The sequence below is a fragment of the Pecten maximus genome, chromosome 4 (genome assembly GCF_902652985.1).
Source record: "Pecten maximus chromosome 4, xPecMax1.1, whole genome shotgun sequence".
NCBI lineage: Eukaryota > Metazoa > Mollusca > Bivalvia > Pectinida > Pectinidae > Pecten > Pecten maximus.
In genome coordinates, this window is record NC_047018.1 from 11145095 (window position 1) to 11164898 (window position 19804).

Here is a 19804-nt window from a genome sequence, read left to right on the forward strand (position 1 = left end):
GACATTTCCCGTACACTAATTGGGCGCCCTACATATTAGATGATGACATTTCCCGTACAATGATTGGGCGCCCTACACATCAGATGATGACATTTCCCGTACACTAATTGGGCGCCCTACATATTAGATGATGACATTTCCGTACAATGAGTGGGCGCCCTACATATCAGATGATGACATTTCCCGTACACTGACTGGGCGCCCTACACATCAGATGATGACATTTCCCGTACAATGAGTGGGCGCCCTACATATCAGATGATGACATTTCCCGTACAATGAGTGGGCGCCTTACACATCAGTCGTTTCCTGGAATCGCACTGTTTTATCATTTCGTTGTGGAACAAATAATCTGGCTGAGTTTGTTTAACCGGGTCGAATCCCGATAGACATGCGCACATTATGATTTGTTTCCAGTATTGCCCATACACTTGAATGTATAATTGGTTTAGCATTGAGTTACCCTGAACACTCCGTCGTAAATGTAGGGATTTATACGGGCACCTCATTCAAATTGTGGGAGAAACTTGAGAAAGATAGCGTGGACACACAAAGCTACAAAGCCTTGTTTAATTATTATTTAACGAACTTGCCAATCAATCAATCCTCAATTAATTATTTTATTCGTCAAAAATGAGATTACAACAAAATAAACTTTCAAAAATTACAATAGTTACATCATCTTGTATAGTACTTGGTGAGCGACTGAGATTGTAAACACAGAGTTTAAGTCTTTGATAGTTTTTTTGGATGCGATTTCCAAAAACTCGACGCCATCTTTCAATAAAATATTACATTTTCATTGGATTCAAACAATTCTCCCAGAGCATGACATTTCATTCAGAATAGTATCACGAAAAAAATATTCTTGTGAGAGATTGTAAATCTAAAGGCACACCTCGGATCCGTATACTGTATGATAACTTGTTCTTTGAATGTGTCTTGTCCTCAAGATGGAGAATCGGTTCTACGTATAGTTCTATGTGTTATCCACGCGTACCGTTTCAATTCATATCGTGGAGAACAGTACTTTTTTATTGTTTTCATTATTCCAACAAAGTTCAGTATTTCATTTTTTTGGTCACATTCTTTATCTTCTCATTTCACCAAATGTAATAATAGCATTCTAACTTGTGATTCGAATTCCCAGGTTTGTTTCATACATTTATACGATATTTAAATGGCGCGGGCGTCGTACCTGTAAGGCCAGTGCTGGGTCACCACAGTTAATAAGCGGACATCCTGACAGTAAGTATGGGACAGTAAGACCAACTTATTCTCTCCCGAATTATATACTTCCGTTAATCCTTTGTTGGTATATGTTTACTTGTTTATTACATGTATTCCCTCCCTGTGTTTACAATGGTAACTCCTGTCTAACGCACCAATTTATTGTTTCATTATATCATTTTATCAGCTGGGCATGTAGTTGTTTTTGTTTTTTATCATTCTGAGAGTATTTTCATAACTTTCAGATCCTTCTATAACCAATATTACAAGAACACGATATCTTCATTATGTTAACGTGAGCGCCCACTGGAGACTCATCTCTATGACGTAGGAGTCAGGATATGCTGCCAGCTCATTTTTTAAACAGTATTTCGCAGGTGCGCGCACTTTTATCGCCGAGACATGTCAGTTCCAAATGTTAAAAGCTTCCACGATACAATATAGCATTACAAATGATGGATAGCAGTTAGGACATTCTAATGTGTCACAGTTCTACAGTAAGACAACATTCAAACAATGATATTGGTACATGTATGACCCAATACATGAGAGATACCAAGACAGGGGAGATATCAAGACAGGAGAGACACCAAGACAGGGGAGATATCAATACAGGAGAGATACCAAGACAGGGCAGATATCAATACATGAGATATACCAAGACAGGGGAGATATCAAAACAGGAGAGATACCAAGACAGATGAGATATTAAGACATGAGATATACGTGAACATGATATATAAAATTCAGGAAAAGAACTTTTACAGGAGAGATATCAATACAGGAGAGATATATGTACAGGAGAGATCTCAAAATAAGAGACATACATGTACTATTGGAGAGATACCAGTACAGGAGAGATACCTGTACTATTGGAAGGAAAACAATACAGATGACAATACAGGACAAATAACAAGGCAATGAAAGGTATCTGTGCAGGAGAGATACCTTAACTGGAGATTATCTGTATTGTAGGCATACTTATACATGAGAGATACCCGTACTGGAGATTATCTGTACATGAGAGATACCTGTACTGGAGATTATCTATACATGAGAGATACCTGTTTTGGAGATTATCTGTACATGAGAGATACCGGTATTGGAGATTATCTGTACATGAGAGATACCTGTACAGCAGATTATCTATACATGAGAGATACATGTACTGGAGATTATCTGTACATGAGAGATACCTGTACTGGAGATTATCTGTACATGAGAGATACCTGTACAGGAGATTATCTGTACATGAGAGATACCTGTATTGGAGATTATCTGTTCATGAGAGATACCGGTACTGGAGATTATCTGTACATGAGAGTTACCTGTACTGGAGATTATCTGTACATGAGAGATACCTGTACTGGAGATTATCTGTACATGAGAGATACATGTACTGGAGATTATCTGTACACGAGAGATACCTGTACTGGAGATTATCTGTACATGAGAGATACCTGTTTTGGAGATTATCTGTACATGAGAGATACCTGTACAGGAGATTATCTGTATATGAGATTATCTGTACATGAGAGATACCTGTATTGTAGATTATCTGTACATGAGAGATACCTGTTTTGGAGATTATCTGTACATGAGAGATACCTGTTTTGGAGATTATCTGTACATGAGAGATACCTGTATTGGAGATTATCTGTACATGAGAGATACCGGTACTGGAGAGTATCTGTACATGAGAGATACCTGTATGGGAGATTATCTGTACATGAGAGATACCTGTACAGGAGATTATCTGTACATGAGAGATACCTGTACTGGAGATTATCTGTACATGAGAGATACCTGTATGGGAGATTATCTGTACATGAGAGATACATGTATGGGAGATTATCTGTACATGAGAGATACCTGTACAGGAGATTATCTGTACATGAGAGATACCGGTACTGGAGAGTATCTGTACATGAGAGATACCTGTACAGGAGATTATCTGTACATGAGAGATACTTGTACAGGAGATTATCTGTACATGAGAGATACCTGTATTGGAGATTATCTGTACATGAGATATACCTGTACTGGAGATTATCTGTACATGAGAGATACCTGTACTGGAAATTATCTGTACATGAGAGATACCTGTACTGGAGATTATCTGTATATGAGATTATCTGTACATGAGAGATACCTGTATTGTAGATTATCTGTACATGAGAGATACCTGTACTGGAGATTATCTGTACATGAGAGATACCTGTATGGGAGATTATCTGTACATGAGAGATACCTGTATTGGAGATTATCTGTATATGAGAGATACCTGTACTGGAGATTATCTGTACATGAGAGATACCTGTATGGGAGATTATCTGTACATGAGAGATACCTGTATTGGAGATTATCTGTACATGAGAGATACCTGTACTGGAGATTATATGTACATGAGAGTTACCTGTACTGGATATTATCTGTACATGAGAGATACCTGTACTGGAGATTATCTGTACATGAGAGATACCTGTATTGGAGATTATCTGTACATGAGAGATACCTGTACTGGAGATTATCTGTACATGAGAGATACCTGTACTGGAGATTATCTGTACATGAGAGATACCTGTACTGGAGATTATCTGTACATGAGAGATACCTTTATGGGAGATTATCTGTACATGAGAGATACCTGTACTGGAGATTATCTGTACATGAGAGATACCGGTACTGGAGATTATCTGTACATGAGAGTTACCTGTACTGGAGATTATCTGTACATGAGAGATACCTGTACTGGAGATTATCTGTACATGAGAGATACTGGCACTGGGGATTATCTGTACATGAGAGATACCTGTACTGGAGATTATATGTACATGAGAGTTACCTGTACAGGAGATTATCTATACATGAGAGATACCTGTATTGGAGATTATCTGTACATTAGAGATACCTGTACTGGAGATTATCTGTACATGAGAGATACCTGTACTGGAGATTATCTGTACATGAGAGATACCTGTTTTGGAGATTATCTGTACATGAGAGATACCTGTACTGGAGATTATCTGTACATGAGAGATACATGTACTGGAGATTATCTGTACATGAGAGATACCTGTACTGGAGATTATCTGTACATGAGAGATACCTGTACTGGAGATTATCTGTACATGAGAGATACCTGTACTGGAGATTATCTATACATGAGAGATACCGGTACTGGAGATTATCTGTACATGAGAGATACCTGTACTGGAGATTATCTGTACATGAAAGATACCTGTACTGGAGATTATCTATACATGAGAGATACCGGTACTGGAGATTATCTGTACATGAGAGATACCTGTATTGGAGATTATCTGTACATGAGAGATACCTGTATGGGAGATAATCTGTACATGAGAGATACCTGTATTAGAGATTATCTGTACATTAGAGATACCTGTACTGGAGATTATCTGTACATGAGAGATACCTGTACTGGAGATTATCTGTACATGAGAGATACCGGTATTAGAGATTATCTGTACATTAGAGATACCTGTTTTGGAGATTATCTGTACATGAGTGATACCTGTATGGGAGATAATCTGTACATGAGAGATACCTGTAATGGAAATTATCTGTACATGAGAGATACCTGTATGGGAGATAATCTGTACATGAGAGATACCTCTACTGGAGATTATCTGTACATGAGAGAAACCTGTACTGGAGATTATCTGTACATGAGAGATACCTGTAATGGAAATTATGTGTACATGAGAGATACCTGTATGGGAGATTATCTGTACATGAGAGATGCCTGTAATGGAAATTATCTGTACATGAGAGATACCTGTATGGGAGATAATCTGTACATGAGAGATACCTGTACTGGAGATTATCTGTACATGAGAGATACCTGTGCTGGAGAGATTCAAATACACACAGGACAGATACCGGGCGGAGAGCTAATGTTACAGACACTGATGACAAATATTTACAGAGCGAGCTGTCAATAGAGAAAAGATTGGGACAAGATATGGCGTGTCAACATCGGTCGTAGGTGTAATGGTTGGAGGGTCATTTGACACAATGGCGGACCTGTACAACAAGCTCCTGGCTCGTATATAATCAGATGACCTCTATTAACTAATGAAAGGCTTCCGGGCTATGTATTTGATGTTTACACTATCCTAGATAACAACGCACGATAAACTCTGTCGAGGGAGACATAATTCCACGGAAAGCGACAGTTTCGCTGAAACAAGAACTATACCAGGTTAGATAACTCCTAAACTCTAGTATGCCGAGTAATAGTATGGAATATGGAATGGATAGCCCATTTCATATCGCATCATTTGTCAATGTATACACTTGAACGCAGACTATTTAATGTTTTAACTCATTCACTAATTAAGATAAAACTCGTTGTTGATTAAGCTGTTCCTGCTTTGGGTGGAGTTTTTTGTTTTATTTTTTGTTGTTGTTATTTTGGGTTTTTTTGGGGGGTTTCTTTTTTATAGAATTAGTCATACACGTTGGAGTAAGTGAATGACATTATTCCGTATTTTTTGTGCCCTTAGTTTCCAGAACATTCATAAAAATCACCCACAAATCCGCCTACAACAGATATTCCTACCGACACGTGACAAAGTTCTCATCCAATGGCGCAGTGAGCAGACTCTTGAGCTCGTACCAAACTTCTGAGCTACGAGACAGATACATATGGCTAAGATGGTGATTTGAGTAGACATATAACCGTCTATCTATTTTAAGCAGCGCCTGATAGATAATTTTATTCGAGCTAGAAATTAATTTGTAGAAATGTCGTCAAAATGATTTTTGTATAAATTCCTTATTGATAGCTATACGTTACAATTTTACTTAACAAACTATATTCAAGATACATATCTTAAATTTATTTCGAAATTACGACAGTCAGCTCGCCAGCTCTATGTAGAAGGAGGTAGGTATCGCAATATTCCAAGGGCGAATAGAATTTGTCGTTATTGTGACCAAAACCAGGTAGAGGATGAGTTTTATTTTGTTTTAATATGTCCATTCTACAAAGATAATAGAAAGAAGTTCCTTAAAATGTATTACTGGAATCGCCCATCTTCATATAAACTTGTCGAACTGTTGTGTGGACATAACAGGAAAGCGCTTTGTAATATAGAGAAGTGCTTGAAATTGTGTGTTACAGCACGTTCTAGATTTCAGCTACTGTCAGGTTTTCTCTTCTGATGGAGTCTCCTGTCAGGTGGTGTCTCTTCTGATGTAGTCTCCTGTGAGGCTGTGTCTCCTCTGATGGAGTATCCTGTCCGGTGGTGTCACCTCTGATGGAGTCTCCTGTCCGGTGGTGTCACCTCTGATGGAGCCTCCTGTCCGGTGGTGTCACCTCTGATGGAGTCTCCTGTCCGGTGGTGTCACCTCTGATGGAGTCGTGTCCGGTGGTGTCTCCTCTGGTAGAGTCCCCTGTCAGGTGGTGTCTCCTCTGATGGAGTCTCCTGTCCGGTGGTGTCACCTCTGATGGAGTCTCCTGTCAGGTGCTGTCTCCTCTGGTAGAGTCCCCTGTCAGGTGGTGTCTCCTCTGATGGAGTCCCCTGTCCGGTGGTGTCACCTCTGATGGAGCCTCCTGTCAGGTGCTGTCTCCTCTGATGGAGTCTCCTGTCCGGTGGTGTCTCCTCTGATGGAGTCTCCTGTGAGGCTGTGTCTCCTCTGATGGAGTCTCCTGTCCGGTGGTGTCACCTCTGATGGAGTCTCCTGTCCGGTGGTGTCACCTCTGATGGAGCCTCCTGTCCGGTGGTGTCACCTCTGATGGAGTCTCCTGTCCGGTGGTGTCACCTCTGATGGAGTCGTGTCCGGTGGTGTCTCCTCTGGTAGAGTCCCCTGTCAGGTGGTGTCTCCTCTGATGGAGTCTCCTGTCCGGTGGTGTCACCTCTGATGGAGTCTCCTGTCAGGTGCTGTCTCCTCTGGTAGAGTCCCCTGTCAGGTGGTGTCTCCTCTGATGGAGTCCCCTGTCCGGTGGTGTCACCTCTGATGGAGCCTCCTGTCAGGTGCTGTCTCCTCTGATGGAGTCTCCTGTCCAGTGGTGTCTCCTCTGATGGAGTCTCCTGTCAGGTTGTGTCTCCTCTGATGGAGTCTCCTGTCAGGTGGTGTCTCCTCTGATTGAGTCTCCTGTTTGGTGGTGTCTCCTCTGATGGAGTCTCCTGTTTGGTGGTGTCTCCTCTGATGGAATCTCCTGTCAGGTGATGTCTCCTCTGATGGAGTCTCCTGTCAGGTGGTGTCTCATCTGATGGAGTCTCCTGTCAGGTGATGTCTCCTCTGATGGTGTCTCCTGTCAGGTGGTGTCTCCTCTGATTGAGTCTCCTGTCAGGTGATGTCTCCTCTGATGGAGTCTCCTGTCAGGTGGTGTCTCCTCTGATGGAGTCTCCTGTTTGGTGGTGTCTCTCTGATGGAGTCTCCTGTCAGGTGGTGTCTCCTCTGGTGGAGTCTCCTGTTTGGTGTTGTCTCCTCTGATGGAGTCTCCTGTCAGGTGATGTCTCCTCTAATGGAGTCTCCTGTCAGGTGGTTTCTCCTCTGATTGAGTCTCCTGTCCGGTGGTGTCTCCTCTGATGGAGTCTCCTGTCAGGTGGTGTCTCCTCAGATTGAGTCTCCTGTCAGGTGGTGTCTCCTCTGATGGAGTCTCCTGTTTGGTGGTGTCTCTCTGATGGAGTTTCCTGTCCGGTGGTGTCTCCTCTGATGGATTCTCCTGTCAGGTGGTGTCTCCTCTGATGGAGTCTCCTGTTTGGTGGTGTCTCCTCTAATGGAGTCTCCTGTCAGGTGATGTCTCCTCTGATGGAGTCTCCTGTCAGGTGGTGTCTCCTCTGATGGAGTCTCCTGTCAGGTGGTGTCTCCTCTGATGGAGTCTCCTGTTAGGTGGTGTCTCCTCTGATGGAGTCTCCTGTCAGGTGATGTCTCCTCTGATGGATCCTCCTGTCAGATGGTGTCTCCTCTGATGGAGTCTCCTGTCCGGTGGTGTCTCCTCTGATGGAGTCTCCTGTCCGGTGGTGTCACCTCTGATGGAGCCTCCTGTCCGGTGGTGTCACCTCTGATGGAGTCTCCTGTCCGGTGGTGTCACCTCTGATGGAGCCTCCTGTCCGGTGGTGTCACCTCTGATGGAGTCTCCTGTCCGGTGGTGTCACCTCTGATGGAGTCGTGTCCGGTGGTGTCTCCTCTGGTAGAGTCCCCTGTCAGGTGGTGTCTCCTCTGATGGAGTCTCCTGTTTGGTGGTGTACCCTCTGATGGAGTCTCCTGTCAGGTGCTGTCTCCTCTGGTAGAGTCCCCTGTCAGGTGGCGTCTCCTCTGATGGAGTCCCCTGTCCGGTGGTGTCACCTCTGATGGAGCCTCCTGTCAGGTGCTGTCTCCTCTGATGGAGTCTCCTGTCCGGTGGTGTCTCCTCTGATGGAGTCTCCTGTCAGGTGGTGTCTCCTCTGATGGAGTCTCCTGTCAGGTTGTGTCTCCTCTGATGGAGTCTCCTGTCAGGTGGTGTCTCCTCTGATTGAGTCTCCTGTTTGGTGGTGTCTCCTCTGATGGAGTCTCCTGTTTGGTGGTGTCTCCTCTGATGGAATCTCCTGTCAGGTGATGTCTCCTCTGATGGAGTCTCCTGTCAGGTGGTGTCTCATCTGATGGAGTCTCCTGTCAGGTGATGTCTCCTCTGATGGAGTCTCCTGTCAGGTGGTGTCTCCTCTGATTGAGTCTCCTGTCAGGTGATGTCTCCTCTGATGGAGTCTCCTGTCAGGTGGTGTCTCCTCTGATGGAGTCTCCTGTTTGGTGGTGTCTCTCTGATGGAGTCTCCTGTCAGGTGGTGTCTCCTCTGATGGAGTCTCCTGTTTGGTGGTGTCTCCTCTGATGGAGTCTCCTGTCAGGTGATGTCTCCTCTGATGGAGTCTCCTGTCAGGTGGTGTCTCCTCTGATTGAGTCTCCTGTCCGGTGGTGTCTCCTCTGATGGAGTCTCCTGTCCGGTGGTGTCTCCTCTGATGGAGTCTCCTGTCAGGTGGTGTCTCCTCTGATGGAGTCTCCTGTCCGGTGGTGTCTCCTCTGATGGAGTCTCCTGTGAGGCTGTGTCTCCTCTGATGGAGTCTCCTGTCCGGTGGTGTCACCTCTGATGGAGTCTCCTGTCCGGTGGTGTCACCTCTGATGGAGCCTCCTGTCCGGTGGTGTCACCTCTGATGGAGTCTCCTGTCAGGTGGTGTCTCCTCTGATGGAGTCTCCTGTTTGGTGGTGTCTCTCTGATGGAGTCTCCTGTCAGGTGGTGTCTCCTCTGATGGAGTCTCCTGTTTGGTGGTGTCTCCTCTGATGGAGTCTCCTGTCAGGTGATGTCTCCTCTGATGGAGTCTCCTGTCAGGTGGTGTCTCCTCTGATTGAGTCTCCTGTCCGGTGGTGTCTCCTCTGATGGAGTCTCCTGTCCGGTGGTGTCTCCTCTGATGGAGCCTCCTGTCAGGTGGTGTCTCCTCTGATGGAGTCTCCTGTCCGGTGGTGTCTCCTCTGATGGAGTCTCCTGTGAGGCTGTGTCTCCTCTGATGGAGTCTCCTGTCCGGTGGTGTCACCTCTGATGGAGTCTCCTGTCCGGTGGTGTCACCTCTGATGGAGCCTCCTGTCCGGTGGTGTCAACTCTGATGGAGTCTCCTGTCCGGTGGTGTCACCTCTGATGGAGTCGTGTCCGGTGGTGTCTCCTCTGGTAGAGTCCCCTGTCAGGTGGTGTCTCCTCTGATGGAGTCTCCTGTCCGGTGGTGTCACCTCTGATGGAGTCTCCTGTCAGGTGCTGTCTCCTCTGGTAGAGTCCCCTGTCAGGTGCTGTCTCCTCTGATGGAGTCTCCTGTCCGGTGGTGTCTCCTCTGATGGAGTCTCCTGTCAGGTTGTGTCTCCTCTGATGGAGTCTCCTGTCAGGTGGTGTCTCCTCTGATTGAGTCTCCTGTTTGGTGGTGTCTCCTCTGATGGAGTCTCCTGTTTGGTGGTGTCTCCTCTGATGGAATCTCCTGTCAGGTGATGTCTCCTCTGATGGAGTCTCCTGTCAGGTGGTGTCTCATCTGATGGTGTCTCCTGTCAGGTGATGTCTACTCTGATGGTGTCTCCTGTCAGGTGGTGTCTCCTCTGATTGAGTCTCCTGTCAGGTGATGTCTCCTCTGATGGAGTCTCCTGTCAGGTGGTGTCTCCTCTGATGGAGTCTCCTGTTTGGTGGTGTCTCTCTGATGGAGTCTCCTGTCAGGTGGTGTCTCCTCTGATGGAGTCTCCTGTCCGGTGGTGTCACCTCTGATGGAGTCTCCTGTCCGGTGGTGTCACCTCTGATGGAGCCTCCTGTCCGGTGGTGTCACCTCTGATGGAGTCTCCTGTCCGGTGGTGTCACCTCTGATGGAGTCGTGTCCGGTGGTGTCTCCTCTGGTAGAGTCCCCTGTCAGGTGGTGTCTCCTCTGATGGAGTCTCCTGTTTGGTGGTGTCACCTCTGATGGAGTCTCCTGTCAGGTGCTGTCTCCTCTGGTAGAGTCCCCTGTCAGGTGGCGTCTCCTCTGATGGAGTCCCCTGTCCGGTGGTGTCACCTCTGATGGAGCCTCCTGTCAGGTGCTGTCTCCTCTGATGGAGTCTCCTGTCCGGTGGTGTCTCCTCTGATGGAGTCTCCTGTCAGGTGGTGTCTCCTCCGATGGAGTCTCCTGTCAGGTTGTGTCTCCTCTGATGGAGTCTCCTGTCAGGTGGTGTCTCCTCTGATTGAGTCTCCTGTTTGGTGGTGTCTCCTCTGATGGAGTCTCCTGTTTGGTGGTGTCTCCTCTGATGGAGTCTCCTGTCAGGTGGTGTCTCCTCTGATGGAGTCTCCTGTCAGGTGATGTCTCCTCTAATGGAGTCTCCTGTCAGGTGGTGTCTCCTCTGATTGAGTCTCCTGTCCGGTAGTGTCTCCTCTGATGGAGTCTCCTGTCCGGTGGTGTCTCCTCTGATGGAGCCTCCTGTCAGGTGCTGTCTCCTCTGATGGAGTCTCCTGTCCGGTGGTGTCTCCTCTGATGGAGTCTCCTGTGAGGCTGTGTCTCCTCTGATGGAGTCTCCTGTCCGGTGGTGTCACCTCTGATGGAGTCTCCTGTCCGGTGGTGTCACCTCTGATGGAGCCTCCTGTCCGGTGGTGTCAACTCTGATGGAGTCTCCTGTCCGGTGGTGTCACCTCTGATGGAGTCGTGTCCGGTGGTGTCTCCTCTGGTAGAGTCCCCTGTCAGGTGGTGTCTCCTCTGATGGAGTCTCCTGTCCGGTGGTGTCACCTCTGATGGAGTCTCCTGTCAGGTGCTGTCTCCTCTGGTAGAGTCCCCTGTCAGGTGCTGTCTCCTCTGATGGAGTCTCCTGTCCGGTGGTGTCTCCTCTGATGGAGTCTCCTGTCAGGTGGTGTCTCCTCTGATGGAGTCTCCTGTCAGGTGGTGTCTCCTCTGATTGAGTCTCCTGTTTGGTGGTGTCTCCTCTGATGGAGTCTCCTGTTTGGTGGTGTCTCCTCTGATGGAGTCTCCTGTCAGGTGATGTCTCCTCTGATGGAGTCTCCTGTCAGGTGGTGTCTCCTCTGATGGAGTCTCCTGTCAGGTGATGTCTCCTCTGATGGAGTCTCCTGTCAGGTGGTGTCTCCTCTGATTGAGTCTCCTGTCAGGTGATGTCTCCTCTGATGGAGTCTCCTGTCAGGTGGTGTCTCCTCTGATGGAGTCTCCTGTCCGGTGGTGTCTCCTCTGATGGAGTCTCCTGTCAGGTGGTGTCTCCTCTGATGGAGTCTCCTGTCAGGTGGTGTCTCCTCTGATGGAGTCTCCTGTCAGGTGGTGTCTCCTCTGATGGAGTCTCCTGTCAGGTGATGTCTCCTCTGATGGAGTCTCCTGTCAGGTGGTGTCTCCTCTGATGGAGTCTCCTGTCAGGTGGTGTCTCCTCTGATGGAGTCTCCTGTCAGGTGGTGTCTCCTCTGATGGAGTCTCCTGTCCGGTGGTGTCTCCTCTGATGGAGTCTCCTGTGAGGCTGTGTCTCCTCTGATGGAGTCTCCTGTTTGGTGGTGTCTCTCTGATGGAGTCTCCTGTCCGGTGGTGTCTCCTCTGATGGAGTCTCCTGTCCGGTGGTGTCTCCTCTGATGGAGTCTCCTGTTTGGTGGTGTCTCCTCTGATGGAGTCTCCTGTCAGGTGATGTCTCCTCTGATGGAGTCTCCTGTCAGGTGGTGTCTCCTCTGATGGAGTCTCCTGTTTGGTGGTGTCTCCTCTGATGGAGTCTCCTGTCAGGTGATGTCTTCTCTAATGGAGTCTCCTTTCAGGTGGTGTCTCCTTTGATTGAGTTTCCTGTCCGGTGGTGTCTCCTCTGATGGAGTATCCTGTCCGGTGGTGTCTCCTCTGATGGAGTTTCCTGTCAGGTGGTGTCTCCTCAGATTGAGTCTCCTGTCAGGTGGTGTCTCTTCTGATGGAGTCTCCTGTTTGGTGGTGTCTCTCTGATGGAGTCTCCTGTCCGGTGGTGTCTCCTCTGATGGATTCTCCTGTCAGGTGGTGTCTCCTCTGATTGAGTCTCCTGTTTGGTGGTGTCTCCTCTGATGGAGTCTCCTGTTTGGTGGTGTCTCCTCTGATGGAATCTCCTGTCAGGTGATGTCTCCTCTGATGGAGTCTCCTGTCAGGTGGTGTCTCATCTGATGGAGTCTCCTGTCAGGTGATGTCTCCTCTGATGGTGTCTCCTGTCAGGTGGTGTCTCCTCTGATTGAGTCTCCTGTCAGGTGATGTCTCCTCTGATGGAGTCTCCTGTCAGGTGGTGTCTCCTCTGATGGAGTCTCCTGTTTGGTGGTGTCTCTCTGATGGAGTCTCCTGTCAGGTGGTGTCTCCTCTGATGGAGTCTCCTGTTTGGTGGTGTCTCCTCTGATGGAGTCTCCTGTCCGGTGGTGTCTCCTCTAATGGAGTCTCCTGTCAGGTGGTGTCTCCTCTGATTGAGTCTCCTGTCCGGTGGTGTCTCCTCTGATGGAGTCTCCTGTCCGGTGGTGTCTCCTCTGATGGAGCCTCCTGTCAGGTGCTGTCTCCTCTGATGGAGTCTCCTGTCCGGTGGTGTCTCCTCTGATGGAGTCTCCTGTGAGGCTGTGTCTCCTCTGATGGAGTCTCCTGTCCGGTGGTGTCACCTCTGATGGAGTCTCCTGTCCGGTGGTGTCACCTCTGATGGAGCCTCCTGTCCGGTGGTGTCACCTCTGATGGAGTCTCCTGTCAGGTGGTGTCTCCTCTGATGGAGTCTCCTGTTTGGTGGTGTCTCTCTGATGGAGTCTCCTGTCAGGTGGTGTCTCCTCTGATGGAGTCTCCTGTCAGGTGATGTCTCCTCTAATGGAGTCTCCTGTCAGGTGGTGTCTCCTCTGATTGAGTCTCCTGTCCGGTAGTGTCTCCTCTGATGGAGTCTCCTGTCCGGTGGTGTCTCCTCTGATGGAGCCTCCTGTCAGGTGCTGTCTCCTCTGATGGAGTCTCCTGTCCGGTGGTGTCTCCTCTGATGGAGTCTCCTGTGAGGCTGTGTCTCCTCTGATGGAGTCTCCTGTCCGGTGGTGTCACCTCTGATGGAGTCTCCTGTCCGGTGGTGTCACCTCTGATGGAGCCTCCTGTCCGGTGGTGTCAACTCTGATGGAGTCTCCTGTCCGGTGGTGTCACCTCTGATGGAGTCGTGTCCGGTGGTGTCTCCTCTGGTAGAGTCCCCTGTCAGGTGGTGTCTCCTCTGATGGAGTCTCCTGTCCGGTGGTGTCACCTCTGATGGAGTCTCCTGTCAGGTGCTGTCTCCTCTGGTAGAGTCCCCTGTCAGGTGCTGTCTCCTCTGATGGAGTCTCCTGTCCGGTGGTGTCTCCTCTGATGGAGTCTCCTGTCAGGTGGTGTCTCCTCTGATGGAGTCTCCTGTCAGGTGGTGTCTCCTCTGATTGAGTCTCCTGTCAGGTGGTGTCTCCTCTGATGGAGTCTCCTGTTTGGTGGTGTCTCCTCTGATGGAGTCTCCTGTCAGGTGATGTCTCCTCTGATGGAGTCTCCTGTCAGGTGGTGTCTCCTCTGATGGAGTCTCCTGTCAGGTGATGTCTCCTCTGATGGAGTCTCCTGTCAGGTGGTGTCTCCTCTGATTGAGTCTCCTGTCAGGTGATGTCTCCTCTGATGGAGTCTCCTGTCAGGTGGTGTCTCCTCTGATGGAGTCTCCTGTCCGGTGGTGTCTCCTCTGATGGAGTCTCCTGTCAGGTGGTGTCTCCTCTGATGGAGTCTCCTGTCAGGTGATGTCTCCTCTGATGGAGTCTCCTGTCAGGTGGTGTCTCCTCTGATTGAGTCTCCTGTCAGGTGATGTCTCCTCTGATGGAGTCTCCTGTCAGGTGGTGTCTCCTCTGATGGAGTCTCCTGTCAGGTGGTGTCTCCTCTGATGGAGCCTCCTGTCAGGTGGTGTCTCCTCTGATGGAGTCTCCTGTCCGGTGGTGTCTCCTCTGATGGAGTCTCCTGTGAGGCTGTGTCTCCTCTGATGGAGTCTCCTGTTTGGTGGTGTCTCTCTGATGGAGTCTCCTGTCCGGTGGTGTCTCCTCTGATAGAGTCTCCTGTCCGGTGGTGTCTCCTCTGATGAAGTCTCCTGTTTGGTGGTGTCTCCTCTGATGGAGTCTCCTATCAGGTGATGTCTCCTCTGATGGAGTCTCCTGTCAGGTGGTGTCTCCTCTGATGGAGTCTCCTGTTTGGTGGTGTCTCCTATGATGGAGTCTCCTGTCAGGTGATGTCTTCTCTAATGGAGTCTCCTTTCAGGTGGTGTCTCCTTTGATTGAGTTTCCTGTCCGGTGGTGTCTCCTCTGATGGAGTATCCTGTCCGGTGGTGTCTCCTCTGATGGAGTTTCCTGTCAGGTGGTGTCTCCTCAGATTGAGTCTCCTGTCAGGTGGTGTCTCTTCTGATGGAGTCTCCTGTTTGGTGGTGTCTCTCTGATGGAGTCTCCTGTCCGGTGGTGTCTCCTCTGATGGATTCTCCTGTCCGGTGGTGTCTCCTCTGATGGAGTCTCCTGTTTGGTGGTGTCTCCTCTGATGGAGTCTCCTGTTTGGTGGTGTCTCCTATGATGGAGTCTCCTGTCAGGTGATGTCTTCTCTAATGGAGTCTCCTTTCAGGTGGTGTCTCCTTTGATTGAGTTTCCTGTCCGGTGGTGTCTCCTCTGATGGAGTATCCTGTCCGGTGGTGTCTCCTCTGATGGAGTTTCCTGTCAGGTGGTGTCTCCTCAGATTGAGTCTCCTGTCAGGTGGTGTCTCTTCTGATGGAGTCTCCTGTTTGGTGGTGTCTCTCTGATGGAGTCTCCTGTCCGGTGGTGTCTCCTCTGATGGATTCTCCTGTCCGGTGGTGTCTCCTCTGATGGAGTCTCCTGTTTGGTGGTGTCTCCTCTGATGGAGTCTCCTGTCAGGTGATGTCTCCTCTGATGGAATCTCCTGTCCGGTGGTGTCTCCTCTGATGGAGTCTCCTGTCCGGTGGTGTCACCTCTGATGGAGTCTCCTGTCCGGTAGTGTCTCCTCTGATTGAGTCTCCTGTCAGGTGGTGTCTCCTCTGATGGAGTCCCCTGTTTGGTGGTGTCTTCTCTGATGGATCCTCCTGTCTGATAGTGTGTCATCTGAATGACTGTCCTGATTGGTGATATTTCCTGTGGTGGAATCTCCTGCTTGTGGTTTGTTTCTGACACATTCCTGAGCTACGCCATATAACTCCCTTCATCATATGGTTTCGGTAATGGCCTGTTAAATGTACTGAATGTTGTAATAGTGATGTATTCTTCATTTGGTTTGCAAATCTATTATCAAGGCGCTAGTGCTCTAGTATTAAATTACTGATGAGGTAATTAATTCCAGGATTATCATTACCCTAGGCCATATCTAGCTTTAAGGTATCCCCATCCTTCCAGTATGCCCTCGCGACCAGTACGATCTAACAACGTCCTCGCTCTGCCGACTTTATTAATGATCCAATTTTCCTGAAACTTCATGCACTTTTTTTAAAATCATCATCTCTTGTAAGAGTATTTGTTGAAACCACCCGAGGTCAAATTTGAGACCACTATTACTATAAAAAGATTTGCATGCTCCTAGCTCTAACGATTTCAGTAATGAACCAGTTTTTTTCTGAAACTTCATGCACTTACTAACAATCTTGTTCAATGCGAGTTTTTATTTTAACCATCTCGGGTCAAAATTGTGGCCCCTGTTATTATGAATAGATTAGTGACTTCCATGTTCGACATAGTTCATTAATTACCCTATTGCCTTGAAACTTAATACACGCATTCATAGCCAGCATCTCTTGTCCGTTCAACTGATGTCAAAATTGAGGTCACTGTTATTTAAGATAGATTTGCGATGTCCTTGCATTCTCGACTACCGAATGCATGATTTTTTTTTCATAATCCCGGAACTCATTATATCTACTCACAACCATTATTTTTTGGCAAATTTGGGTTTCAACATCTTACTATAAATAGCTTTTCGGCGTCTCTGATATACGTATATTGTTATGTCACTTCAAACTCTTACTTTCAGCTTCCACCTCTTGTTATGATATTTAACGTTGTTTTCCTGAGCGAAATTGAGATTTTAGACAATTCTTACAATCTTTTGTTTCGTATTGATCAATTTTTAATAGCGAAGGGATTCGTATCGCTCGAGATGTCATGTTCTGATGAACCGGAAGGTTTAAAGTAATAGATTAACTGAAATGTTGATATTCGGATTAGAATATAAGTATTTATATCACACCTTCTTATTTCCTATACTGACAATAAAGCGCACTAAGGCGCCGTTAAATAGGTCCAAGTAGCTACTACTTAGGTGTCCAATTACACGGGCTCAACATTTAATAAGCGGCTCAAGGATTTGTAAAAACCCAGATCTTTTAAATACCGCGACAGTTGCTTTCATTGGTCCCTTTCAAATCGCCGGGCCTTACACAATATCCAGCTCTAAGTCTAGTCCCCTCTAATCATAGTACCTAATGTTATCCTGACAAGTCTCTCTCGTCATAGTACCTAATTTCGTCCTGACAAGTCACTCTCGTCATAGTACCTAATGTTGTCCTGACAAGTCCCTCTCGTCATAGTACCTAATGTTGTCCTGACAAGTCTCTCTCGTCATAGTACCTAATGTCGTCCTGACAAGTCTCTATCGTCATAGTACCTAATGTTGTCCTGACAAGTCCCTCTCGTCATAGTACCTAATGTGGTCCTGACAAGTCCCTCTCGTCATAGTACCTAATGTCGTCCTGACAAGTCCCTCTCGTCATAGTATCTAATGTCATCCTGACAAGTCCCTCTCATCATAGTACCTAATGTCGTCCTGACAAGTCTCTCTCGTCATAGTACCTAATGTCGTCCTGACAAGACCCTCTCGTCATAGTACCTAATGTCGTCCTGACAAGTCCCTCTCGTCATAGTACCTAATGTCGTCTTGACAACTCCCTCTCGTCATAGTACCTAATGTCGTCCTGACAAGACCCTCTCGTCATAGTACCTAATGTCGTCTTGACAACTCCCTCTCGTCATAGTACCTAATGTCGTCCTGACAAGTCCCTCTCATCATAGTACCTAATGTCGTCCTGACAAGTCCCTCTTCATAGTACCTAATGTCGTCCTGACAAGTCCCTCTCATCATAGTACCTAATGTCGTCTTGACAACTCCCTCTCGTCATAGTACCTAATGTCGTCCTGACAAGTCCCTCTCATCATAGTACCTAATGTCGTCCTGACAAGTCCCTCTTCATAGTACCTAATTTGGTCCTGACAAGTCCCTCTCGTCATAGTACCTAATGTCGTCCTGACAAGTCCCTCTCGTCAAAGTACCTAATGTCGTCCTGACAAGTCCCTCTTCATAGTACCTAATGTCGTCCTGACAAGTCCCTCTCATCATAGTACCTAATGTCGTCCTGACAAGTCCCTCTCGTCATAGTACCTAATGTCGTCCTGACAAGTCCTTCACGTCATAGTACCTAATGTCGTTCTGACAAGTCCCTCTCATCATAGTACCTCATGTCGTCCTGACAAGTCCCTCTCGTCATAGTACCTAATGTCGTCCTGACAAGTCCCTCTCGTCATAGTACCTAATGTCGTCCTGACAAGTCCTTCACGTCATAGTACCTAATGTCGTCCTGACAAGTGTCTCTCATCATAGTACCTAATGTCGTCCTGACAAGTCCCTCTCATCATAGTACCTAATGTCGTCCTGACAAGTCCCTCTCGTCATAGTACCTAATGTCGTCCTGACAAGTCTCTCTCATCATAGTACCTAATGTCGTCCTGACAAGTCCCTCTCGCCATAGTACCTAATGTCGTCCTGACAAATCTCTCTCATCATAGTACCTAATGTCGTCCTGACAAGTCACTCTCGTCATAGTACCTCATGTCGTCCTGACAAGTCCCTCTCGTCATAGTACCTAATGTCGTCCTGACAAGTCACTCCCGTCATAGTACCTCATGTCGTCCTGACAAGTCCCTCTCGTCATAGTACCTCATGTCGTCCTGACAAGTCCCTCTCGTCATAGTACCTAATGTCGTCCTGACAAGTCTCTCTCATCATAGTACCTAATGTCGTCTACAAGTCCTTACATAGTACCTAATGTCGTCCTGACAAGTCCCTCTAATCATAATACCTAATGTCGTCCTGACAAGTCTCTCTCATCATAGTACCTAATGTCGTCCTGACAAGTCACTCTCGTCATAGTACCTCATGTCGTCCTGACAAGTCCCTCTCATCATAGTACCTAATGTCGTCCTGACAAGTCTCTCTCGTCATAGTACCTAATGTCGTCCTGGCAAGTCCCTCTCTTCATAGTACCTAATGTCGTCCTGACAAGTCTCTATCGTCATAGTACCTAATGTCGTCCTGACAAGTCCCTCTCGTCATAATACCTAATGTCGTCCTGACAAGTCTCTATCGTCATAGTACCTAATGTCGTCCTGACAAGTCCCTCTCGTCATAGTACCTAATGTCGTTCTGACAAGTCCCTCTCGTCATAGTACCTAATGTCGTCCTGACAAGTCCCTCTCGTCATAGTACCTAATGTCGTCCTGACAAGTCCCTCTCATCATAGTACCTAATGTCGTCCTGACAAGTCCCTCTCGTCATAGTACCTAATGTCGTCCTGACAAGTCCCTCTCGTCATAGTACCTAATGTCGTCCTGACAAGTCTCTCTCGTCATAGTACCTAATGTCGTCCTGACAAGTCCCTATCGTCACAGTACCTAATGTCGTCCTGACAAGTCTCTCTCATCATAGTACCTAATGTCGTCCTGACAAGTTCCTCTCACCAACTGTCCAAGTACCATTTCTACATTGATGTCTCTCCCCAAATCTTAATTGTATATAGTTTGATGCACCAATTCAATGCCCGTCACCAATTATGACAACCTAAACTGGGATTTTGCGCCCCGTGATCCGATTTTCACATGTGCCTGCAGCCAAAACACAGCACAAACAGAACGTATGCCGACATTAAATCTGTCGTTACAGTACAGAAATACCCTGTCATAGAAACCAGAGATTATTCTAATCAAAAGTCAATGAAAAATCTAAGAAAGGTCGGGTAATGATCCGGAGACGATATAGTTATCAATCATTAAAATATCACACTGCAGGTAGATCCATATCTGGAACATTATGACGCA